Below are 26784 nucleotides of genomic sequence, written 5' to 3' on the forward strand. Positions count from 1 at the left end.
GAGATGCCTTTCAGGGCTTTGATATAGTTCTTTCCAAGTTGCACTGCCTCTTGTGCGAAGTCTGCAGGTATAGACTTGAAGCTAAACATTTCGACAGAATTACCTGTCTGGTTGGGAAAATTGATTACGACTTAGAGATTGACTCCAACCAAATAAGGAAATTTACTAGCCCGACGTTTCGGAACCAATTCGGCTCCTTCTTCAGATCAAAAGAAAGAAAGGAGAACGGTTCTCAACGAACTCAAAAGGAACGGCTATACAACGGAATTCATTCGAAAAACAACCCGACAACAAAAAAGAAAAAAAAAAACAAACTACGAGACTTCCAACCGTTGACTCCCCCTCGACCACAGAAACGAGTGTCCATCCCATACGTCAAAAATACCAGCGAAGCTCTCAGCCGAATATTGAAAAAAGAAGGCCTCAAAGTCGCGCATAAACCGATGAACACTTTGAATATCCTCATTCCTAAACCAAAAGACCGCCCACCAGAAGAAAAAGCTCAAGGCGTCGTCTATAAAATCAGCTGTGCCGACTGTCCGGCGTCGTACATCGGGGAAACCAAAAATCTAAAAGAAAGAATCAGACAACATGAAAACGACGTCAGAACATTCAACCGAATACGCAGCGCCGTCGGCGAACATTCCGAAGACGCCGACCACAAGATTTCTTTCCAAGAAACCCAAATCCTTCACACAGAGACAAACTGGCGAAAAAGGCTACTACTCGAGTCTTGGTACATTCAGAACACGGCGGGTAATATAAACCGCGTGAAGGGCATTCTTCCTTCTTTGTATGTTCATGGCCTTGCAGACGCGACGAAGGGAAGAAAGGACCCCCCCCCCCCCCCGCTCGAGGTCAGCAACACCAAAACAACTCGTCTCCCCCACCCCCCTGTCCCTCGTCAACGCATTCCCGCGACTAAAGGGCGCCCAGCATCGGTCAACCCAGCCGACCAGCGACGCCAAAGCCCCCCCCCCCCCCCCCCACCCCACCTCCACCACCTATTTTGTCTGTCTAGAGCAGGTGCCCTGCCAAGTGTCTCCGCACCTTACGCTCTCTCCCCCTTTCTCTCCTTTGTTACGACGGACTTTTTAAAAGCGGCACACCGCCACCTCCGAAGAATACCCCCTGAAGAAGGAGCCAAATTGGTTCCGCAACGTCGGGCTAGTAAATTTCCTTATTTGGTTGGAGTCAATCTCTAAGTCTTAATCAATTTTCGCAACCAGACAGGTAATTCTGTCGAAATGTTTAGCTTCAAACCTGCCGGTGAGCATCCATTTATTTGCGAATGATAAACCTTTATGCGTGGCAGTAACACGTTATCGAGCCCTTTCGGCAGGCATACCACATCGGTCTGCCAACTCTTCCTTGTTGAAGGTCCGTTTTAGCGACATTGTTATCTTCCCGCTGCACGCCGCCGCGATTTTGGACCAGCCACCGCAAGCTAAGAAAGGCGAAGCGGAACAATTGAGAGAACAATCGGCTTCCGAGCTAAACGGATCGCGGGAGCATGGGCTCCAGCGGAGCGGCAAATGCGGCTGTCAGCCGCGGCAACGGGCTTTGGCCGAGGTAGATAAGGGCTACCAGATTATTTTGCCACGACTACCAACAGAACCCATCGTATCAAATACGGTGTTTTTGCACGGCGACGCTGGTGTTCGCCCGTTCCATGTGGAAGATTTTTCGGGACGCGCTTCAAGCTGTTGGTATGCTCTGGAGTGTCGTCGCCCTTGGAGCGTACCAAATCAACCATGTGTGGGCGGTGACGATGAACACAGGCGAAGCTTCCAAAAAGTTGGCTGCGCTAAAAGAGATGCAGGTGAAGGGGCGTCGCTGCCTGGTCATCGACCCGAAGGAATAACAGGTGAAGCTGCGCCTCCACTGGCTTCTGCATAGAGTTAAAGACCAGAACGTGAAGACGGCACTGGCTTCCTTCGGCAAAGTGACCGAGGGGACCCGTGAGCGCTGGTAAGTGGTTGGTGTCTCCGACAAGGGCTCGACGACTCGAGCAGTGCTACTGCAGCTGAAGACTGGGATGAAGGTCGACGACTTGCCCCACCAGATCCGCGTCGCCGGGAACTCGCACTTGTGGTCGCCCCGGGTCGCCCTATGCAATGTCTGCGCTGTAAGGGTTCTGGCCACGTTAGACGAGAATGTAAGGTTCCTCGTTGCTCCAGATGCAGGCTTTTCGGCCGCGTCGACGCAGACTGTGCACGCTCTTACGCAGCAGCCGCTGGTTTGGCGGAGAGCGAACCGTTGACATCAGAACACATGATGGACGTCATCGAGGCGGAGGACGCGGCCAAGGGAGCCGGAAGCGGCAACGCGGCGGCAGAAGCGAGCGGGACGACCACCCCGACGAAAGGAGGACGGGATGATGTCCCTCCCCCGAGGAGCCAGCAGCAACTCTCGGGAGCGTGAAGGAGACCCCGGCAGAAAACGAGAGCCCCCAGCAGGCTACTGACGCTATGCAGGCAGCGGAAGACAGCACAACCCCCACCAACGCCACGTGGAAGGCGTCTCGGCATCGGTCAAGAGGTCCCTGCAGGAGGACGAGAAAGTCGACGGAGAGGCCGGCGGTGACTCTGAGGCTCCGCCCGCTAAGACGTTGTCCGGAAGGCGCTCGACCATCAAGCCTAAGACGAACCTGGAGGCCGACCGTAGGCCCGCCGCGAAGCCGACCCCAGACGAACTCGACCGACGGCCCCCGGATGGCCACGGAGGCGTCTAGCGGACTGCTAGACGTAGAGTGCCTCGATGCCAGCACCGCCGTTTAGGGTGGAGACAACCCCGCTGGCGCCGCCATATTGAATCACACGAGCTCAGACTCAGCTACGCTTGCGTTCATAAATAGTGTTACTCGCGGCGCACTTCCAAGTGGTTTGCCTTGATGAGGATTTTTTTATCGGTATCGCATCTGCACATCTTTATAACCAATAGCCGTTCACTCGTCGAAGGTCGAAGACGTAAATGTATGGCGCCGGGAACATGCCCCAAGTTGCCTAATTCAATCACATTTAATGTGCCGTGTGTGTGTTTGAGATACGCTCTATTTTTTGCGCTTCGATGCTTGGTATATAAGGTTTGCGACCCCTGTGTGTGGAAGTTTTTCTTTTTCGCTGTTGTATTTTGGTTTACACGTCAGGCCTCCTTTACCGTAGCCAGCCACTCGCGCACGACGGTTAGTTTCCCTTGCGTTGCGCGTGCTCTTCGCGTTCGTTGCAATTATTTGACGATATCTACGTGTAATTTTGCTTTCTTTTGCCCACAAAACTGTGTGCTGACAGGATTAAGCTGGTGTAAAAATAACTGCGATGTGAAAATAAGGTTTAGTTAGTGCTGTAGAGAAAAATGTAACGTAACTTGTCTGTGTCAATCTTGCGTACTACTCACAAGAAACGAAACCTTGCACAAAATACATTTACTTAGTAATGTCTAGTACAGTCAATCATGAAAGAGATATTTACATGAAAAAATATGTACTGTGTGGCGCCTGAAGGTTATGTTGAAAGACTAGATCAAAAAAATTCGCAAGGTAGACTCGACACACACAATTTGGGATAGGGAGAGTTTTTTTAAAATTTATTCATTACATAGGGGGGGGGGGAGGTTCAAGTGAGTACATCATCCTTATTACACACAATATAAATCGAAAACAAGAAAACGCAACCGCAGGTAATATTAATCAAGATATCCAGCCAGAATACATCAACTACCATCGAATACGTCGCATCAGCCAAACACATCGATGACGAGTACAGAACATTTTATAAATAACCATTAGAACACTGATAACTACTTTGAAAAAATAAACAACACTCCATACATATCGCGTAAGAAAACCGTAAATGAAACTAAGACAGTCAAATACAGATTAGCAATGTTTTTCACTTCGAAAATATAGTCCATGAGATGTAGGGCTGTTCACTTTAACAAACGGCGCCAATCCTGTCGATTTCCCTCGTACTGGTCCTCTTCAAAGTGTTTTTAAGTACAAGTAAAACAACAAAAGTGATTATTGATATGGAAAATTGCCTTGTAAATACAGAGAACCCATTACAGTGCTTAAAAATAAATTTTCGCAGAAGTAATGCTGTATTACCTCGCTTCACATGTTTCGAAGAAATGCACAGGCTACAACAGACACCATGCCAGAAAGCGCTGAAACATTTTGGTCCCATGATGCCCCTTAACTCTACTACACCTGGGCATACCGTCCACAGGCATTTAAAGACCGTCACAGTACCCACTACGATCAGGAATGAGCACGAATGACCATCGGCTTACGAGCACCACGCTACAAATATATTCGTCTAAAAAATCAGCTATATAACGTAACAACCTGAGATCCGCAAGATATCTGCTTTGAAATCAGAGAAAGTCACAATGCTTCGCTAGCCACGTACACAACAGCCGCTCTCCCCAGAAGAAGCACTGCATTCTTTAGTCCCAAATAACCAGTAGCGAAAAAATAAACTAAGGAAAAAAAAAAGAAACAAGATACACACGATGTGTGCTTCCCGTGAAAAAGTAAAATAGGTGGTTTACATGACGATTTGTAGCTAATGTAAGACTATTTCGCGGCGAAGAATTTTCGTCAGTCCTTAAAATAAGGGTACTCCTCTCATAGACTGTGCCGATAAAAACGGCAAAAGCCTATTGTGATGATTATGTTGTGGGCGCAGGTCAGCCAGACGCACAAGAAAGCAACCAGAGACACAAAGAGACGTATTTATGACACGAACGGCACATGGGACGAATACGGGAACACGAACTATACAGATAAGCTGGATAAGTGTCACGCTCGAGCACTCACAACTCTAAACAGGAGTCCGGCCTCGGGGCGACGGCTCGGCGGACTTGGCTCTGACGGCGGTGGGTATACGGGCGGCGGTTGAAGCTCAGGATGGCTCCAGGACGTAGCCTGGTTCCGGAGCGTTAGCTCTGGGTCATAGCCCGAGCTCGGCAGCACAGCGCTGGGTTACCAGCCAGGACGAAGTCCAGCACAGCCGTGGGGTGAAGGCCGGGATGACGCCCGGTTCGGAGAACAGGACCAGGGTCTGGGTCGTAGCCCGAGCCTGGAAACACGGCAGCGGTCGTGCGAGCGGGGACGAGGCCCAGCTCCGCAGGACCCGCGTCGATGGTAGAAGCCGGGGCAGCGCCCGGTTTGTGGAACAGGACCAGGGCTCTGGGTCGTGGCCCGAGCCCGGCAGCACGGCAGCGGTCTTGCGAGCGGGGACGAGGCCCAGCTCAACAGGACCCGCGACGATGGTAGAAGCCGGGGCAGCGCCCGGTTCGCAGTGCAGTACCGGGATGCCGGGACGTGGGCCGGCGTTCGGTCCGCTCCATCTCGCTGCACTGCCCGTTCTGTCCGCCTGGCTGCCCCGTCGTTCCAGATGGTCTCTCCCGGCACGCGCACCGACCACGCGCACCAGCGACGCTCACTCCCGCGCTTTTCGGCCCCGCACGCCGAGCACAAGCACAGAAAAGCCCGCGCATTTCAAATATCGGTTCCGCACACCGATCACAAATATTAAGTTGTCGTCCTCCTACCACACCATGCGACGCGCGCTCGCGAACCATAGGCTACTCAGACAGCATCGGTGCAATGCTTAGTTCGTGAGCGAACGTAGGTACGTGAGCGAGGATCAGAGAATACTTTCTTATTTAAATGAAAAACACGGTGCGATAGTCTAAACTTTCTTGACAATTACCTCGCAAATGTAGGAGCTATCCGTTGCCTTCCAGTGATACCGCTTTACTTGGGCTTCCTATCTCTTCCTTTGCTTTGCGTCCCGGGGGAAGCGTAAACAACGAAGCCCTTTACGCGTTGATCCGGTGCCCTTGGGAACACAACAGCCCGTCATGTCGACTCGATGCACTTGACAAGCTTGCCATTCATGCGGCTGAACACTGTCCAGCAAGTAGAAGCGTCAGCGAAGCATCCGCGCGCACTGTGTCTCGAACTAAGCACCGGCACCAAGCAATCGCAACCGCCCGCTGTAATTCAAGATGGCGTCGCAGCGAGAAAGCGGCGGTGCGGGGGCGGTCAAAGGATGGCACCACCCTAAACGGCGGCGCTGGCATCGAGGCACCCTAGCTAGACGTTAAGGTGAGCACCATGCTCCGGGCCTTCTCCCCTCCTTTTTGTATCCGTAATGGCTTCCAACCCGTCGCTTAGCCTCGGCACGCTAAACGTTCGAGGTCTGGCCGCCAAAAGGAAACAGAGCCAGGTGTACCGACTACAAGTGGACCAAGACCTCGACGTTTTCGCCGTGCAAGAAACCATGGTAGACGGCGAGGAGGAGACCGGGAGCATGGTGCAAAGGTTCACGTATAAGTACTATGCCGCAGTGAGCCACGCTTTAGGGACATCGGCTGGGTGTGTATTGTTTGTGAAGAAGCTACCAGGGCTTGTCATAGAAGGTTACTTTTCATGCACTTCTGGTAGACTTGTCGTTTGTGACTTCAGCTATTGCGATGCCCACTGGCGCGTATTGTGCGTTTATGCGCCTAATACCCTAATACCGTAGAGGAGAGGGCAAATTTCTTTTGTAACCTAAGGCAACACCTCAGTGCAAACAAAATAATAGCCTGTGTGGGTGGTTTCAATTGCGCATTGAATTCCCAGGATAGGTCTACGCGACGCGTTGTTTATGACAAAAGCAGTGACATCCTGGCGCAGATTATAAGCGAATTTGAACTAGAAGACATCGCTGAGTGTTTTAGTGGTGACAGAGACATGAGGTACACTCACTTTCAGGGTGCAAGTCACGCACGATTGGACCGTGTGTATCTATCATACGATTTAGTAGATAAATGCCAGAGTTACGCAGTGACTGCAATATCGTTTTCTGACCACTGCCTGGTAAAATGCAGGGTGGGCCATAAGAAAGATCGAAAGAAATTTGTCCGGGAATTGTGGAAAATGAACGCTCAGCTTCTACGTGATGACACGTTTAACGAATTGGTAGTGACTGTTCTGAACAGTTTTGGAACAGACAATTCTATCAAGTTTGGCGAGGAATGGGAGTTGCTGAATCAAAGTATTAAAATGAAGGCTATCGAAAGGAGTAGTGTACTGCGATATGAAGAAAAGGCAAGAGAACAGGCTTTAAAAACACTTTTGAAAAAATTAGCGACGCTCGAATGCATGCAACCGGGTGCTTATAAAGAATATGTGCGCTCTGTTAAGAAAAAATTGCCCGCCAATCCACCCTGTGAAGGTGGTTGGAAAGCGAAGCATTTTTACGCCACCCTCACGGTGACTGCGGCGCACTTGATATTTCACACACTACAACGTAACTTTAACCACGGCCTTTATTATTATTTACTTCACAACAATGTTCACTACTGCTTTATGATCGGTGTGATATACACTACTAGACTACCCCATAGTGGGGTAGTCTAGAAAATGAACCGAAGCAGTTACTAGGCTGGAAAGGTTTCGAATGCCGTCAACCCTCTTTTAAGCAGCTGCATAAGCTTTGCAACAGCTGCAATCTAATCTTACGGACCGCGCCGAGCCTGTTTCCGTTGTTTGCTCGCAGCCCTTATCATCCATCATGTTGGCTCATCACTTTGAAGCTTGTTTTTGTGGTTTTTCTTGCGAAAACGAGTGCTTAGTTGTACGCTGAATGCCTGAATTCAAGTAAGCTATACTGCTATACCTGCAATTGCTAGCGGTTCACAACGACAGACACGACAGAACCCTTGGATGGTAGAGGTACAAAGCTTCGCTTTAAAAAACGCGAGGCGTTCGACGAAGAGTGCTATCGGGGTGCGCTCGTGCGCGCGAGAGCAGAAAGACTAGCGTGCAGGGAAATGCCTATGAAAAGAGCGCTGGGACTAGAAAAATGTGGTTGATCCCTCTTATATAGGAATCGGTATAGAACACGAAAGTGAAACGTGTCTTCACAGAAGTAGTGCAATGTTTATTGCACATTGATATATAATGTCTATTGGTGTTTTGTGGCTAAAGCGCCCTTAGGCGTTGATGCACCCACGCTGACGCCTGGTGGCACGTCTCCTCCATCACGACTACCAACGTCGATGACCATGAGCAACCGTCGTGCATATGGAAGCTGCACTACGCTGCACACGCTAGCACAACGCGAAAGACAAAGCACGTAACTGACACACTAATACAACGCGCAAGACAAAGCACGTAACTGAATCGTCACCGAGTCAAATCAGCGCGTACAGCACGTCGTAATTGCAGCCTCCGCGATCAACTTCAGAAACATTTTCAGAGCTAATTGCGGAGGCCACGCTCCGCTGTGCTGAGTACGGTGAACGCCACCTAGTAGTGCTTCTGCGAGAACGCGTTGGTAGTGCTTCTTGATGCCAGCGTCCCTTCGAATGCTGGCATCGAGGCGTCGTAGTGCTGAGACCACCGAAGCGTTCACTGTCGGTGCGCGTTAGTGTCATAATGCAGTACTTCTCTTTTCTGCTCGTAGGCGGCGGCACCGCCCCGAGCAAGAGCGCGGGTACACGGAGGAGTGTTAGATATATAAGGCGCGTCTGTGTAGCTCTCTGCAAATGCGTTTGTGGCGCAATGGGTTAAACGCTCGGCGATCTATCGTCGCGGACCGAGAGGTCGTGGGTTCGATTTCCAAATTTTGCATGTTTGTGGAACTTTTTCTTCTGGTTTCTTTCTTTGTATTATGTTCGTGTATGTTCGTGTGACGTATTTCCGTGACGGAAATACGTCAGTGAAGTCTTGGTGGACCCCCGCATAAAACACTTTCGTGTTAAAAAAGCACTTAAGACGCAAGCAGATTGAGGCTATCGAACACGACCCGGTGGTAGTAACCGATAACAATAATATAGGGAGAGCTTTTTTTGACCATTTTCAAAAGCTTTTCGCATTGAGGCCCGTCAATATGCAATGTTTCAAACACTTATTTTTGGAGCGAATGCCGCAACTGTCCAGTGAAGTTAAAGAGACGTTAGAACGGCCAATAACAGAACTTGAAGTGATGAAGGCTATCGAAGACCTGAACCCTGGTAAGTGACCAGGTCCAGACGGTCTTTGTGCCGCTTGGTACAAAACATTCAAAGACCACCTAGCCCCTAGACTAACCGCAGTTTTCAATGAAGCATACGAACTGAAAATGCTTCCACCATCCTCTGGCCAGTCCCATACAGTACTAATACCGAAAACAGGAAGAGACCGAAAAGCTCAAGCAACTTTCATCCTACAGACTCATAGCGCTGACCCACTGCGACTGCAAAATATTGATGAAGGTACTGGCACGTCGGGTGTAGTCAGTTATTAAGGAAGTAGTCGGCCCGCACCAGACGTGCGGAATCCGCGGTAGAACCATTTTGACTAACATTCATAAGATGTATTGTCTGCTTGAGTGTTGTGACGCCATGTAGGATGCAGTAGCGATCCTCCAGCTGGACTTGGAGAAAGCGTTCGATTGAGTTTCGCATGAGCTCTTACTTACAATCCTGAAACATGCTAATTTTGGCCGCATAATCACTGAAGGGGTGACCATGGCGTACCGGAGCTGCTATACGGGACTTATAATTAATCGGACGTTGAGAGCCCCCATTATTGTGAAGCGCTCCGTTCGCCAGGGTTGTCCACTCAGCCCACTCTTGTTTTGTGGTTACATAGAAACTCTATGTCAGGCTATAATCCAAAATGATTACATTAACGGATTTCAACAGCAAGCAGGCAGAAGTCAAGTTATTGGCTTATGCTGACGATGTTGCAGTATGCTGGAAAGATACGCAGAGTGTGTTGAATACTGTTGCTATCGCCAGAAGGTTTGGTGAAGTCACTAATGGCTTCGTGAACTGGCAGAAATTTTCGGGTTTTTGGCATGGAAGGTGGGCGTCTACCCCCAGACCACTTTTCGAACGTAAGCTGGGTTACGACACCAGTTAAGTACCTTTGCGCACCCTTTGATGCCTACAATGACACAAGCGAGTACTGGAAGGAGCGGACAAAAGAGATAAAAGAAAAAGCGGACAGATGGAAAGCCTGCCACTTGTCAATATTTGGGAGAGCTACTGCGTGCAATATGTTCCTCGTGACAAAAATCTGGCAGGTAATGCAGGTACAACAGTGCTCTCGGATTAATGTGCAGAAACTGCACCGCGTCTTCGCTGTTTTCGTGTGGGCATCAAGCTGGGAGCGATGGAGCCGAGATAATCTTTTCCGTTGTGTTAAGTATGGCGGTCTTGGGTTGGCGCACCTCTTCTTGCGTCAACTTGTTAACAGGTTCTTTTTCTTTCGCGATACAAATGACCAATTTTTGCGCACCGTGATGCAAATGAGACTATAAAGATCACTTCCCGAGCTTGTTGTCGGTACCGAAACCATCACAGGTTCAGTACGTGGATTCTTCCGGGAAATTGTTGATAGTGTTTCCTCCTTGCGTGTTTGTTTTTCGAATGCATATTTGTGGACTGTAAAACGCAAAAATTTCTATAGTGATTTGTGTGATAGTATTTTGCTTGTACCCATGTACCGATCCGTGTACAGTGGAGGCCCAGGCGTTTTAAAAAGGGTTCGAAAGATGCCAGTGCAACCAGGCACCAAATAGTTCTTTAAATTACATACCGGTACTTTACACGTTAAAACATTTCTAGAACAACGTAAGCTCTACTTGCTACGGGGAAACAACTGCCTCATTTGTAAAAAACCGGAAAACATAGACCATGTCTTCATCCACTGTTGGGAGGGGGTATATTTCTGGGACGTATTGCAAAGGACTTTAAAAAAAGGAGCTACCGATAGATCCCCAAGGAATCAGGTTTTTGCCAATAGATGACGACGAAGAATTCCCGTATGATCTAACCATGCTTATGGGCCTCCACTGTCTATGGCACTCGAGAATGGCGGCGTACCACTGTGACCCTGATGCCCGACCAGCGCGTGTATACTTCCGAGAATGCATGCATCGGTATGTAGAACTGTTGAAGTCACAACAGACTGTTCCCGAGTGGCTGTCTAGGGTTGAACCCCTGGCAGCACTCAAGTAATTTTAACACGACAACGTCATGCCGCAGTACCGGATGGCAACAAATGTGTATGTATTGCTGTTTTGAATAGTGTTCATGGAATTTTGTGTTCTTTGTCGAGGACTGGCAATAAAGAAGAGAAAAAGCGTCGGTGGATCAGTGGTGGAATACTCGCCTGCCACGCGGGTGGCCCGGGTTCGATTCTCCGCCGACGCAATTTTTCAAATTTTTTCTCCGCTTCTTGGTGTTTGACAAAGTGGAGTGCTCCTATTAATAAAGAACAACATGAAGAAGCAATTCGGTGCTACTACATAAAATATTTCCAAACTGTTTTGATTCCAAATTCTGCAATCCGCCTCCACGATTACTCGAAACATTTTCGGGCCCCTTCGAACTTCGCCTGTCTGTCAGGCTACGTCACAATAACCGCGATAGCTCCCAATCTGATATAACGTGTAAACAGTGATCACGCATGATCAAACCGCACTAAAGAAAAATAATAATTTCTGATTTGACGCCTTTTCACCATTAGGCCTCTAATATTGGTCCCATGTTTTCTGGCTACGCCCACTTCGCCAGTCTGTCACGCGACCTCACAAAACCGTGAAAACTCACCACGCCAAAGTGACGTTTAAACGGGAAAAAATGCTACATTATGCCAAAGAAAACAGATTTTTTTTCTGAATAGCCAAAGAACGCCCCGTTCCGAAAAGAACAGAAGATGGCTGCCCGCCGATCGCTCAGTCCTTCGCTACTCGCACCTGCCGGTGAGCATCTACTTATTTGCGCATGATAAACCTTTTTCGTAGCAGTAATACGTTATCGAGCCCTTTCGGCAGGCATACCACATCGCTCTGCCAACTCTTCCTTGCTGAGGATACGTTTTACCGGCATTGTTAGCCTTCCGTTGCACGCCGCCGCGATTTTCGATCAGCCACCGCAAGCTAAGAAAGGCGAAGAGGAACAATCGGAGAAGCCGGCACCAACCTCTTCATGCGGTTATATATTTTCACTGTGCTGACTCGGCCCCATCGAAACCCTCTCCACGAGAGCGTGCTCCTCGCCTCTTGTCAGCCAATTAGATAAGGAAAACCGCTGAGTGTAGTCAATGGTATTGGTTTTGAAAACGACAAAGGTGACCTCCTATAAACGAGGAGAGTGTTTGATTGGGTTGTTCAGACAACGCTGCGCGTCATTTCCCGATGCTTGCGTCGGTGGTTACGTAAATTTGTTGAGAGGAGTTTGCAATCAAAAGTGTTTGGAATCATTTTACGTTATAGCGCGCCTTGTTCCGCTAAGGAAACGCCCAGTCAAAGGCCAGCTATGTGTAAGTGAGAAATTGCGCGCGAGCGCATTGCTGGATACAGCGAGACGTTAAGCAATTTTCATTGGTATGCAAAGAGTGCGGTTCCACGGACTGAGCCTCGGCGTCGGTGGTTCAGTGGTGGAATACTCGCCTGCCACGCGGGTGGCCCGGGTTCGATTCTCGGCCGACGTAATTTTTCAAATTTTTTCTCCGCTTCTTGGTGTTTGACAAAGTGGAGTGCTCCTATTAATAAAGAGCAACATGAAGAAGCAGTTGGGTGCTATTACATAAAATAATTCCAAACTGTTTTGATTCCAATTTCTGCAATCCGCCTCCACGATTAGTCAAAACATTTTCGGGCCCCTCCCAACTTCGCCTGTCTGTCACGCGACGTCACAACAACCGCAATAGCTCCCAATCTGATATAACGTGTAAACACTGATTACGCATGATGAAACCGCACTAAAGAAAAATAATCATTCCTGATTTGGCGCTCTTCACAATTAGCCCTGTGATATTGGTCCCATGTTTTCTGGCTACGCCCACTTCGCCTGTCAGTCACGTGACCTCACAAAACCGCGAAAACTCATCACGCCAAAGTGACGTGTACACGGAAAAAATGCAACATTATGCCAAACAAAACTGAATTTTTTTCTGAATAGCCACAGACTGCCCCGTTCCGAAAAGAATGGAAGATGGCTGCCCGCCGATAGCTGAGTTCTTTGCTACTCGCACCTGCTGGTGAGCATCGATTTATTTGCGCATGATAAACCTTTTTGCGTGGAAGTAACACGTTATCGAGCCCTTTCGGCAGGCATACCACATCCCTCTGCCAACTCTTCCTTGCTGAGGATCCGTTTTAGCGGCATTGTTATCCTTCCGTTGCACGCCGCCGCGATTTTCGACCAGCCACCGCAAGCTAAGAAAGGCGAAGCGGAACAATCGCAGAAGCCGGCACCAACCTCTTCATGCGGTTATCTATTTTCACTGTGCTGGCTCGGCCCCATCGAATCCCTCTCCAAGAGAGCGTGCTCCTCGCCTCTTGTCTGCCAATTAGATAAGGAAAACCGCTTTTGAAAACGACAAAGGTGACCTCCTATAAACGAGGAGAGTGTTTGATTGGGTTGTTCATACAACGCTGCGCGTCACTTCCCGATGCTTGCGTCGGTGATTACGTAAATTTGTTCACAGGAGTGTGTAATCAAAAGTGTTTGCAATCATTTTACCTTATAGCGCGCCTTGTTCCGCTACGGAAACGCCCAGTCAAAGGCCAGCTATGTGTTAGTGAGAAATTGCGCGCGAGCGCAGTGCTGGATACAGCGAGACGTTAAGCAATTTTCATTGGTATGCAAAGAGTGCGGTTCCACGGACTGAGCATCGGCGTCGGTGGTTCAGTGGGGAGAAAGAAGACGGCATTCCGAACGGTCGCGTTTCTCATGTGTCCGCTCCAAAGGATTTATCGGCCCCTGGCCGAGGTGCTGCTCAGGCTTCAGCCAGCAGCAATGACTACCGTATTATGCTACCTCGTCTTCCTATCGGTACGCTGGTTGTGGACTCCGTTTTCCTGCATGCTGACTTAGCTGGTCTACCGTATAGAGCCCAAGACTTCAGAGACGCCCTTCGGAATGTTATTGACCTAAAGGAAATATGTTCCATTGGCCAATTTCAGATGTCGCACGTGTGGATGGTGACGTGCAAGTGAGCATTGACAAAATCAAATCTAGTCACGTGCGCGATTTATCAGTGAAAGGAAGACGCTGCATCGTCATGGACCCTGAGCCCACGGAAGTAAAAATGGAGCTTTTATGGCTACCTGAGCGTTTGGAAGACGCCTACATTCGAGATTCACTCCAGGCTTACGGGAAAGTGAAATCTATAGCAGCAGAAAGCTGGAGAGTATCGGAGATTGAAGAAATGCGTACTCTAAATCGTGATGTGGTGTTGTCTCTTGCTGACGCAGTAGGCGTGGGTGACGTTCCACATCTCCTACCTGTCTGTGGACTGCAGAGCCTTGTACTGATTCCAGGCAGACCCCCGCTTTGTCTCCGCTGTAACAAGGTTGGCCACATTCGTCGCAACTGCAAAACTCCAGGTTGTGCAGACTGCCGGCGCTTTGGCCACACAGCTGAAGAATGTGTGGTAACATACGCCGACAAGTTACGACATAGGACACGACCTCCTGATGAATGCGTGCAAGAACACATAATGATTGCCATTGAGGTTCTCCACGCGACTGGCGATGTTCCATCTGCCGCGGAGACCAGTTGTGCCAGCAAGTCTCGTCTAGATGTTAAAGACAATGTCATCGCAGAGCCACCCAATGACAAGGAATGTAGCAAAGCCACAGATGAGCAGTCCAAGCAACAGTGCAATGAGACACCCGTAATCACACAGCCAGTTCCTGCCCAGCAAGCTAAAGAGGCAGCCGATAATGAATCATCTGCTACACCCAAGCTTCTCGACACGTGCCCTGTGCTGGTAGAGGACAGACGAAGTAACGCGGATACATCAATTCCGAAGCGCCGCGCGACAAACACATCAGAAACAAGCACGGACAGCGACACTACCAGTACCACAAGAAAAGCACGTCGCCGCAAGACATCGAAACACTCAGGAAAGTGCCGGCGATCACGGTCCAGGAGGCCTGGGGGGGGGGGGGGTTCGGAGGGAGCCTCACCATTGCCCTCAAGGACCGACCACATAGATTAGATCCGTATAGTGGTTAGTCACCATGGCGCTGACACAGCAACTTCTCTTCGTAACTTTGAATGTACGGGGCCTTAGGTCTTTGCAGAAACAGGCACAGCTTCGCCGGCTTTTATGTAGGCATCGCCTCGACTTCGTCGCCGTGCAGGAGACGAAGATTGAGAGTGATGACGAAACAGACAGGGCCTTATTACCTTTTCTGTCTGACTATAATGTCTGCGTTTCACACGCCCTTGGTTTATCCGCGGGCTGCTTCCTGTTTATAAAAGAGAGCCTACTTTGTTCAGCATATAGTTGCCATGTGGACGCTGAAGGCCGATACATATACTGCGATTTTGTGTTGCAGGGTGTGCCATGACGAATAGTTAACCTCTACGCATTTAATGACGCTGCGAAAAAAATTCTTTTATATGATACTGTGTCTAATCTACTGGACTGTGAACGCCGCATTGTGTTAATGGGAGATTTCAATTGTGTATGTGATCCGAGTGATAGAAGTGGGATTAACATTCAGCGAGACAGGAGTGGTGAAGTTTTGTCGAACGTGATAGAGAATGCAGGGCTCATAGATATAGGAGCGTCGGGACAGGGTTCTTGCACTTATACACGAATTCAAGGTCACTCTTACGCCCGCCTTGATCGAATTTATGTCTCTTGATCACTCCTCTCCCGAGGACTGTATTGTAGTACTATCCCAGTTTCGTTCTCTGATCATTGTATGGTTATCGCAAAGATTGGTGAGAAATCTGTAAACAATTTCCGACCACAGTGGGCACTCTGGAAACTTAACTCTGAGCTCCTAAATGATCAGAAAGCTATCAATCGTGTCCAACAACTTGTTTTTCTACAGACTTGCCATTATTTGCTGCTTGGGAACTCTTTAAGCAAGAGGTTCACACAGTGACTACAGAAATTGGGTCGGTGAAATCATTTTATAGAAAGAATGAAGAAAAATGCTTCTGAAGAGCCTAAGTAGCATTTACGAGATGGAATGCGAAATGCCAGGCACTTACATAGAAGATATGGAAAATATTAAATGTGAGTTACAAAAGTATGACGCACTGCGTTACCGTGGTGCGCGAGTTCGATCTCGAAACAGCCGTGCTTTGCACTCTGAACAGCCTACACGTCAAGCTTTACTTGATGAGCGACGTCGTGGTATTTCAAAAGTAATTTCGGAAATCTACTCCAAAGGTAGTGTTGTAACAAATACGAAGGACGTAATTTCACAATTTGAAAGTTACTGCAATGCTTTGTTTAGTGCATTTCCCGAAGATCATGATGCAAAATTCTTAGAGAGTTTTGTGTCTCTAGTAAAACCTTTACAGAATGAGGAGTGTGCATTCATCAGTGGTACTGTTACCATTCAAGAAATTGAGCTAGCTATTGATCAGCTGCCTTTATAGAAAACCCCCGGCCCTGATGGACTTTCAAGTTAATTTTACAAAGCGTTCAAAGGGATTATCAGTTCCATATTATTGGATATATTTATGACAAGTTTAGAGGTGGACGCCCTTCCACAATCGTTTTGCAAAAACCACACAGTTTTAATCCCAAAAAGCTCAGATAATGAAAAACTACGTTCTGTTGAAAGCTACAGACCAATCACATTGTCAAACGTTGATTATAAAATCTTTGTAAAAGTCTTATCTAATAGATTACAATTTGCGATGTCGATTCTCATTGGTTCCCATCAGACGTGCGGAATTAGAGGTCGATCAATTCAGACCAACATACATATCGCCCGTACACTTCTTGAGCACTGTTACGGTTCCACTGAGCAGCTTGCAATGCTCCAAGTAGACCTTGCTAAAGCTTTTGATCGAGTCAGTCATTCATATTTATTTTCTCTTCTGGAACACGCCAATGTTGGCTCCATTGTGCTTAAAGGCGTTAGGCTTTGCTACACCCATTGTTCTACTCGCTTAGTTATTAATGGCCATCTCTCCACACCCGTTGCTATCTGCTCTTTGGTAAAACAAGGATGCCCGATGTCCCCACTACTCTTCGCCCTTTACCTGGAACCACTATGCTTAAGCGTAATTCAGTCAAGTTCCATCCATGGCTTCAACATACTGGGTAATGAGGTAAGGTGTTAGCTTACACAGATGATCTAGCGTTTTTATGCACATAAGCCCAGTGTTGAAAAAGTTGTAGCTACAATAGAGAAATTTGGCAGCGTATCAGGAGCACAAATGAACTCTTCGAAAAGCTTAGGCTTATGGTTCGGCTCCTGGTGTTATAAGCCAAAACAGTTTGCAGGCATTAAGTGGACTCGTGTTCTGCCAACGTATCTTGGCGTGCCGCTAGACGCATATAAATTAAGCACGCACTATTGGAAAGAACGAGTTTCAGCCTTGCAAAGTTACGCTCAGACATTCGTTCCATACCGACTTTCTATTTTCGGAATGGCTGAAGCCTGCAATAAGTTTTTGACAACTAAAATTTACTACGTATTGCAAGTTATTCACTGTGCCAGGCTCTACATCCCACGCTTTCACCGAATTTTTGCAACTTTCATATGGGCTTCAAATTTCGAGCCCATGAGGCGAGACAATGTTTTTAGACCAGTTAGTGAGGGTGGGCTCGGCTTAGTGCACCTTTACGTGCGGCAAATAGTGTCTCGTTTCTTCTTTTTTCGCGATACTTCGCATGCTATAATTCGGTCATTCATGCAAGTCACACTTGTTTATGCTTTACGTGATTTAGTTGTTTCTTCAAAATATTCTTCGCCTTTATGCTTGTTGGGGTTCATGCAGGAGGTTTATTTGCCAGTTCGTTTCCTGACAGTTCGGTTTTCCACTGAATACTTGTACTCCGTGTCGCGTAAAAGGTTATACAAAGATTTACTGTCCATGCTATTTCCGCCTCCATTTTACCGATCACTATACATTGAATGGCCAGGCCACGATGTACTAAAGCGAGTTCGTAAAATCTATATGTCCCCATGCCGCAAAACATTTTTTACAAACTTCAAAGTGAAACTTTACCGGTAAAAACATGGCTACAGAAGAAGGGTATATTTGTGACTTCTGTTAATTGTCGTCTTTGTGATGTGCCAGAGACAATTGAACACTGTTTTATTGGCTGCAAAGATGCCATTCTATTTTGGGACATCCTCCAACGGACTCTAAAGAAAGACTTTGAAATCAACCCCCATACAGTGCGATATCTGCATGCTGCCGACCTCTGATGACAGTGTACCTTTCGACGTGTTCTTTCTCATGGGAATGCACAGTCTGTGGAAGACGCGAATGATGGACCGCAATGCCGAACCGGTTGTTCCTACAGGAGTAAATTTAATCCAGATGACTCTGCATCTAAAGCATGTTTATGATACACTTGGTGTTCAACTGGACTGGTACCCCATTTTGGTGAGGTGCTTAGCCTTACCACCCTTTTAAAGCGGAACAGTGCCTCTTCTGTTTTTCTGTGTGTGACTCATTGTACCCACCATTCTATGACTATGCACAATTAGTGAATGTTTTATTGGATGACATGTTAATGTATTAAATAGCATAAAAGGAAAAAAAGTCGGTGGTTCAGTGGTAGAATACACGCCTGCCACGCGGGTGGCCCGCGTTCGATTCCCGGCCGACGCAATTTTTCAAATTTTTTGTCCGCTTCTTGGTGTTTGACAAAGTGGAGTGCTCCCATCAATAAAGAGAAACATGAACAAGAACTTGGGTCCTCTTACGTAAAATGATTCAAAACTGTTTTGATTCCAATTTCTGCAATCCGCCTCCACGATTAGTCAAAACATTTTCGGCCCCCTCCCAACTTCGCCTGTCTGTCACGCGACGTCACAATAACAGCGATAGCTCTCAATCTCATATAAGGTGTAAACACTGATTACGCATGATGAAACAGCACTAATGATAAATAATCATTCTTGATTTCACGCCTTTTCACCATTAGCCCTGTGATATTGGTCCCATGTTTTCTGGCTACGCCCACTTCGCCTGTCGGTCACGCGACCTCTCAAAACCGCGAAAACTCACCACGCCAAAGTGACGTGTATACGCGGAAAAAAAGCAACATTATTCCAAACAAAACTGTTTTTTTAATAGCCACAGACTGCCCCGTTCCGAAAAGAATAGAAGATGGCTTCCCGCCAATCGCTCAGTCCTTCGCTACTTGCACCTGCCGGTGAGCATCTATTTATTTGCGCATGATAAACCTTTTTGCGTGGCAGTAACACGTTATCGAGCCCTTTCGGCAGGCATACCACATCGCTCTGCCAACTCTACCTTGCTGAGGATCCGTTTTAGCGGCATTGTTATCCTTCCGTTGCAGGCCGCCGCGATTTTCCACCAGCCACCGCAAGCTAAGAAAGGCGAAGCGGAACAATCGTAGAAGCCGGCACCAACCTCTTCATGCGGTTATCTATTTTCACTGTGCTGGCTCAGCCCCATCTAAACGCTCTCCACGAGAGCGTGCTCCTCGTCTCTTGCCAGCCAATCAGATAAGGAAAACCGCTGAGTAGTGACAATGTTATTGGTTTTGAAAACGACAAAGGTGACCTCCTATAAACGAGGAGAGTGTTTGATTGGGTTGTTCAGACAACGCTGCGCGTCACTGCCCGATGCTTGCGTCGGTGGTTACGTAAATTTGTTGACAGGAGTTTGGAATCAAAATGTTTGGAATAATTTTACGTTATAGCGCGCCTTGTTCCGCTAAGGAAACGCCCAGTGATAGGCCAGCTATGTGTGAGAAATTGCGCGCGAGCGTTTTGCCCTGGACACAGCGAGACGTTAAGCAATTTTCATTGCTATGCAAAGAGTGAGGTTCCACGGACTGAGCATCGGCGTAGGTGGTTCAGGATTCCACTTACGGCTTCCGAAGCGAACGGTTGTGAAAGCATATGCTCCCTCGGAACGGATACAGCGGCCAATGGCCGCGGAATCAGGTCTTCTGACAACCCGGCTGAAGATTATCAGGTTGTTTTGCCGCATCAGCCCACAGGTGAATCTGTTTTGAATACATTTTTTTTGCACGGTTGCCTTTGGGCAAGGCTGTTTCGATGCGAGCATTTCCGCGATTAACTCGACCGTCTTTCGCTGCTGCCGGAGGTGGTTGCCCTCGGGGCATACCAAATGAATCACCTGTGGGCAGTAACGTTTAAAGACGAAGAAGGTAAGAAGTGGATACTGGCTGCAGACGCCTTCAATGTCAAGAACGAACGATGTATGGTTATAGACCCCTGCGACCGAGGCCTTCGTCTGAAACTTTACAGGCTACTTCATGGGGTACCAGACGACGATGTTCGAACTGCACTTGCCGCCTTCGGAAAGGTGACAGAAATCAACAGAGAAAAATGGAAGGTTAAAGGCTGCTTCGATGAAGGATCGACAACGCGGTCCGTAACATTGAAGTTGAAGGTGGGCGTTACCATCGACGACCTGCCTCATCAGCTGCGTGTCGGTGAAGACTTGGCACTCGTTCACGTCCCAGGCTGAGCTCCGCTCTGCCTGGGACGACGTATGTGGCCGATGCCGTGGCATCGGTCACATACGTCGCGAATTCCGTGTTCCACGTTGCGGGCTCTGTCGTCGTTACGGCCACGACGAGACCCAGTGCGTGCGCTCCTATGCCAGCGTAACAGGCCCGGCCCGGAGGGATTTGGTTTCCGAGCACATGATGGACGCAGCAGATGCAGAAGATGCCACGCGAGGTCACGGCGACGATGCGAAGGCGGAGGCCCCAAAGCCTCTACAAGCACCATGTGAAAACGTCAAGGAATTGAGTCGCGAGAAAGACCCTGTGCGTGTTGCTACCGCAGCAAGCCCAGAAGCCCTAAAAGAAGACGCAATAAAGACCCAAGGCACCGACGGCACTCTACCTGAGAACGCGAAAGCCACAGAGGATGCCATCACCGAGGTCGACATGGCAGCGACTGGCAGCGGTCCTGTAAAGAGGACGCGAGGGGAGACTGGGGACACCATTGCGAGTGGTGTTTCAGCGTCAACCGGGGAACCTCCCACAAAGGCTGCAACTTCCAGACAGCAGTCTTTCAAGCCAGTGCCAAACCTTACTACAGACCGACGGACTAATTCCACGCCGCCGGCTTCTTAGCGGCGGCTACAACTTTTTTTTCGTTGTACAACCCCGCTCACGGAAAGGGGGCGTTCTCGTGCTTAGTTCTCTGGAAGTGCAGCGATCATGGAGCCTACTCTCACCGCGGGTGGCCCTGCATGTTTGACGCGAATATGTGAGTAGGATATTGGCAATATTTCTTAATAGAGATGGCAGCTAAATTCAAATATGCCCTGCGTGTCTCGACCTTCAATAGGAGAGGACTTTCTGCGCGAAGAAGACAGTGTCAACTAAATCGAATTCATTTAGAAAAGATATTGATTTGTTAGCGGTCCAAGAGACCAAAATCGAGAGTGAAGAACTAACTGATCGAATGGTTGAAGTGTTTCGCAACAGATATAATGTGTGTGTGAGTCATGCATTTGGTAGGGCTGGTGGCTGTGCTATCTTTATTCGAAAGAGCCTTGGGATCATTGAATCTGTGTCTTCTTGTGACAATCGCCGACTAGTATTTTGTGATTTTCTTTATGCTGAAATTCCCTGGCGTGTAGTTTGTGTCTATGCACCGAATAGAACCTTTGAGCAAGAAGTTTTTTTTAGTACAATGCGACCCTGTCTAGAATGCGAGAGAAGTGTGTTATTGCTTGGTGACTTCAATTGCGTATGCAGACCCGAAGATAGATGCAATAGTAAAACTTATAGCGATAAAAGTGCAGAATTATTGCATCGAATGATTGAGGATAATGAACTCGAAGATATAGCTTTAGTGTTGACGCATGAAGACCAAGTAAAATACACCTATTTTCAAAATGTATCTCATGCCAGATTAGACCGAATTTATGCCCCTTTTGAGTTAGTGTCTTTATGTTCCCATTATGGTACACAGCATGTGAGCGTTAGTGATCACTCTTTAGTGATCACTCTTTAGTCATACTTACCATTGGTACAAAGAAAAAAGTGTCAAAGTTTAACTGGGAATTGTGGAAATTCAACAACAAATTACTACAGGATGACTTTTTTGTTGCAAAGATCAAGGAATACATAGATAGCATGCGGTTGAATTAAACATGCAACTTTATGCTGGTGTGGGAACAGTTTAAATGCGAATTGAAGGTCGCCGCATCGGAAAGAGCAAGTGTTTCAAGGCAGAAAGAAAGGCAGCAAGAAAAAGAGCTGCATAGCGAGTTAGATTACATGGTTAGCATAGAAAATGCTAAGCCTGGGCAGTTCTCGAAAGAAATAAAATAAGTAAAGGCTAAGCTCGAGACCATAGAAGCAGAAAAGTATCGTGGCGCAGTGAAAGGGCGAGGTCCGAGCGGCTTTGGCTGGGTGAAACGCCCACCAAACGCGCGCTATGCGACGAAAAGAAACATGCAGTATCAAAAGAAATTAACGAAATCGGATTTCGCAATGACGTTACTCAAGATGGTGAACTGATACAGCTTGCCTTTGTTGAATATTATAGAAGATTATTTAGTCATAAAACATGTGATACTGAACGGTTTCTAAGCGAATTTCTGCCGCTTGTGCCTAAGCTTTGTGGCGAAACAAAACAGTCACTGGAAAGGCCAATAACAGTCGCGGAAGTTGAGCAGGTGATAGACGATCTCAGTCCTGGCAAATCTCCTGGTCCAGATGGTCTCGGTGCAGCCGTGCACAAGTTCTTCAAAAGGGACATGGCAGAGTCCCTACATCGAGTTATAGAAGAATGCTACGAAGAAAAACAAACACCACCGTCCTTTCGAACATCCCATGTGATCCTGATTCCGAAAACTAATGACCCGGTGAAACTGCTTTCTGTGGAAGCATACCGACCAATAAGCTTAACGAATACTGATTACAAGATCTTTATGAAAGTTCTGGCTCACCGTTTCCAAAGTGTTATCAAGTCCCTTGTAGGTCCACATCAGATTTGCGGAAGTAAAGGAAGATCAATTCTTACAAATATTCACGTAGCAAGAACTGTTCTCGAATGTTGCGACGCTATGCAGGATCGAGTTGCAATGGTACAACTGGATTTGAACAAGGCTTTTGATAGAGTTGTGCATGAAATTCTGTTCCTCATCCTGAAGCACGTCAATGTAGGATCTGTAATTCTAGATGGTGTGAAAATGGTCTATGATAAATGTACAGCGAGACTTGTCATCACTAAGAAACTAAGGCCCAAATTCTGAAACGTTCCTTTCCTTCGACCTTTTCCTACCCTTACTCAAGGAGCCCTTCGTGCTTCCTAGCATCAAAGGGTGCGCGAAGGGCGGCAGCGCATTCTGAAAGCCCCCTTCACCAGTCCTAAGGAGAGGACCACCTCAACGAGGAGAGAAACGAATGTCGCCCGTCTGGGTCCGAGGGTTCTTGTGAACAATTGCAACCAAACGCCTTTATTAAGCCAAATAAATGAATGCTGGCATTATTATTTTAGCACAAAATATCTACGGAGACGTATAGATGCTTTCTTTGCTACTTTGCTTATTTCATCTAAACATTTTCAACGAAAAAACACGAAAACGGATGACGTCTGGCAACAGCGCCCGCATCATCGTTGCCTGCGTCATCGTTGCGTCATCGTTGCCGTCATCGTTGCCGTCATCGAAGCCGCTATCTTCGTCCGAACACGCAGTACTCCGCGCCCTCGCTACTAGCCACCGTACCCTCGCCTGCTCGCGTCAACAGAAGGCGACACTGCGCTTGCGCACGCGGACATCACGTGGGAAAGCATTGCGGGGGAGCGCTCGTTCAGGGACAGTAGTGAGCAAAGGAGACACAACGGTACTGTATGCGTTTCCTTACGGCGATGACTAACCAAGGAACCCTTCATTGATGGCGCCTCAATAAGGAAGCTTTGAGAATTGACGTAGGGCGTCCTAGAATCAATGAAGTATTCCTTGTTAAGGTGAGGAACGTTTCAGAATTTGGGCCTATGTGAAATGATTCGTGTTGAAACATCTGTAAAACAAGGCTGTTGTTTGTCATCCCTCCTCTTTGATCTTTACCTAGAACCCTTTTGTTTAAGAGTACTTGCAAATCCGAGTATTCGAGGCTACACTTTCTTCAACAGTGAAGTTAAAATCCTCGCTTATGCGGATGATATAGCTGCATTTTGCGCAAATGAAGAAAGCGTGTACGAAGTTGTAAAAGAGGCTAATAATTTTTGTAGAGCAACAGGAAGCATGATAAGCTGGAATAAATGTCTTGGGTTCTGGCATGGCAGCTGGGAGAGTGCTCCAGACATGATGTGCAACATAAAATGGAGCACAACTCCCGATAGCTATCTAGGAGTTCAACTAAAACACTATAAGGACAGCAAAGACTATTGGACAGATGAAGAAAGACGAGTTAAATTACAAACAGAAAAATGGCGGGGGGTCATAATTTTTCTATGTTCTCATGAGCAGCCGTTTGTAATGGGTTTTGATAGCTAAGGTGTACTATGTGCTCCAGGTGTTAAGCATGACTAGGGTTTCTGTACATAAACTGCACAGAGTGTTTGCAGTCTTTATCTGGGGATCGACTTGGGAGCGCATGAGTCGTTGCAACCTTTTTCATAAAGTTAAAGACGGAGGGCTTGGGGCTATCGCACCTGTTTTTTAAGCAGATTGTGACGAGTTTTTTCTTCTTGCGTGATCAAGGTGACGTATTTCTTCGAACTGTAATCCAAGTGCGATTACGAGATGCCTTGCCAGACTACGTTGTATCAGCGTATTTTTTAGGCCAGTGTTCTTATCTGGCTACCTACGCGAAGTTGTAGCGGCTATGCAGATTCTTAGGTCCAGATTTTCCTACGAATACTTATCGACTGTGACACGTAAGCGATTGTACAAAGACTTAGTTGATGTTTTTTTGCCAATTTCTGTGTACCGCGGGCTGTACCAGCTGGGCTCAGAGCGTGACGTCCTCAAGCGTGTTAAGCGAATGCCAGTGAAAGCCTCAATGAAATCCTTTTTTTTTTCAATTGCATACCGATACCCTCCCTGTAAAACAATGGCTGCAGAGCAAAGGCCTCTTCGTTCCATGGTCTGTAAACTGCCTAATATGTAGAAAACCGGAATCAATTGAACATATTTTTCTTGATTGCGATGACGCGATGTTCCCATGGGATGTGCTTCAAAGGACTTTAAAAAAGGAGCTACCTTTAAGCGCTTTCGGAATTCGTTACTTACCTTGTGTGGAACCAGAGGGTGTACCAAGTGATATGTTCATGGTGATGTGTATGCGCAGTGTCTGGCGAACAAGAATGGACGTCAGACATGCGCATTTGAGTCCAAGATCGGCAAGAGATTATTTCATTGAAACTGTTGTCTACATGCGAGATGTATACAAGGCACTAGATGATCCTCCAGAATGGATTACTGTTTTGGATCGTTTGGCCAAAATCAAGCCATTTTAAAACACACGAACTAGCCGAGTGGCTAGGGATTTTCCTGTACATTTTGTTTGCAATTGCTGTATCTGTGAAATGTTTAACACAAGGTAATAAAAGAAAGCGTAGGTGGTTCAGTTGTAGAATACTCGCCTGCCATGCGGGTGGCCCGGGTTCGATTCCCGGCCGACGCAATTTTTCAAATTTTTTCTCCGCTTCTTGGTGTTTGACAAAGTGGAGTGCTCCTATTAATAAAGAGCAACATGAAGAAGCACTTGGGTGCTATTACATAAAATAATTCCAAACTGTTTTGATTCCAATTTCTGCAATCCGCCTCCACGATTAGTCAAAACATTTTCGGGCCCCTCCCAACTGTCACGCGACGTCACAACAACCGCAATAGCTCCCAATCTGATATAACGTGTAAACACTGATTACGCATGATGAAACCGCACTAAAGAAAAATAATCATTCCTGATTTGGCGCTCTTCACAATTAGCCCTGTGATATTGGTCCCATGTTTTCTGGCTACGTCCACTTCGCCTGTCAGTCACGTGACCTCACAAAACCGCGAAAACTCATCACGCCAAAGTGACGTGTACACGGAAAAAAATGCAACATTATGCGAAACAAAACTGAATTTTTTTCTGAATAGCCACAGACTGCCCCGTTCCGAAAAGAATGGAAGATGGCTGCCCGCCGATAGCTGAGTCCTTTGCTACTCGCACCTGCTGGTGAGCATCTATTTATTTGCGCATGATAAACCTTCTTGCGTGGCAGTAACACGTTATCGAGCCCTTTCGGCAGGCATACTACATCGCTCTGCCAAGTCTTCCTTGCTGAGGATCCGTTTTAGCGGCATTGTTATCCTTCCGTTGCACGCCGCCGCGATTTTCGACCAGCCACCGCAAGCTAAGAAAGGCGAAGCGGAACAATCGCAGAAGCCGGCACCAACCTCTTCATGCGGTTATTTATTTTCACTGTGCTGGCTCGGCCCCATTGAAACCATCTCCACGAGAGCCTGCTCCTCACTTCTTGTCAGCCAATTAGATAACAAACACCTCTCAGTGCAGGCAATGTTATTCGTTTTGAAAGCGAACAAAGGTGACCTTCTATAAACGAGGAGAGTGTTTGATTGGGTTGTTCAGACAACGCTGTGCGTCACTGCCCGATGCTTGCGTCGGTGGTTACGTAAATGTGTTGACAGGAGTTTGTAATCAAAAGTGTTTGGAATCATTTTACGTTATAGAGCGCCTCGTTCCGCTAAGGAAACGCCCAGTCAAATGCCAGCTATGTGTAAGTGAGAAATTGCGCGCGAGCGCATTGCTGGAGATAGCGAGACGTTAAGAAATTTTCATTGCTATGCAAAGAGTGCGGTTCCACGGACTGAGCGTCG

General features: G+C 47.5%; 2 non-coding genes across 2 annotated transcripts; both read left to right on the forward strand.

The window, feature by feature from the left end:
• The first annotated feature begins 12410 nt into the window (after window positions 1–12410).
• Window positions 12411–12481, forward strand: Trnag-gcc (transfer RNA glycine (anticodon GCC)). The gene has a single exon. It is a non-coding gene; the product is annotated as a tRNA-Gly (tRNA).
• Window positions 12482–25511: 13030 nt separating this feature from the next.
• Window positions 25512–25582, forward strand: Trnag-gcc (transfer RNA glycine (anticodon GCC)). Its single transcript has one exon. It is a non-coding gene; the product is annotated as a tRNA-Gly (tRNA).
• Window positions 25583–26784: the final 1202 nt, after the last annotated feature.

Source organism: Dermacentor silvarum, chromosome 1, assembly GCF_013339745.2.
Source record: "Dermacentor silvarum isolate Dsil-2018 chromosome 1, BIME_Dsil_1.4, whole genome shotgun sequence".
Classification (NCBI taxonomy): Eukaryota; Metazoa; Arthropoda; class Arachnida; order Ixodida; family Ixodidae; genus Dermacentor; species Dermacentor silvarum.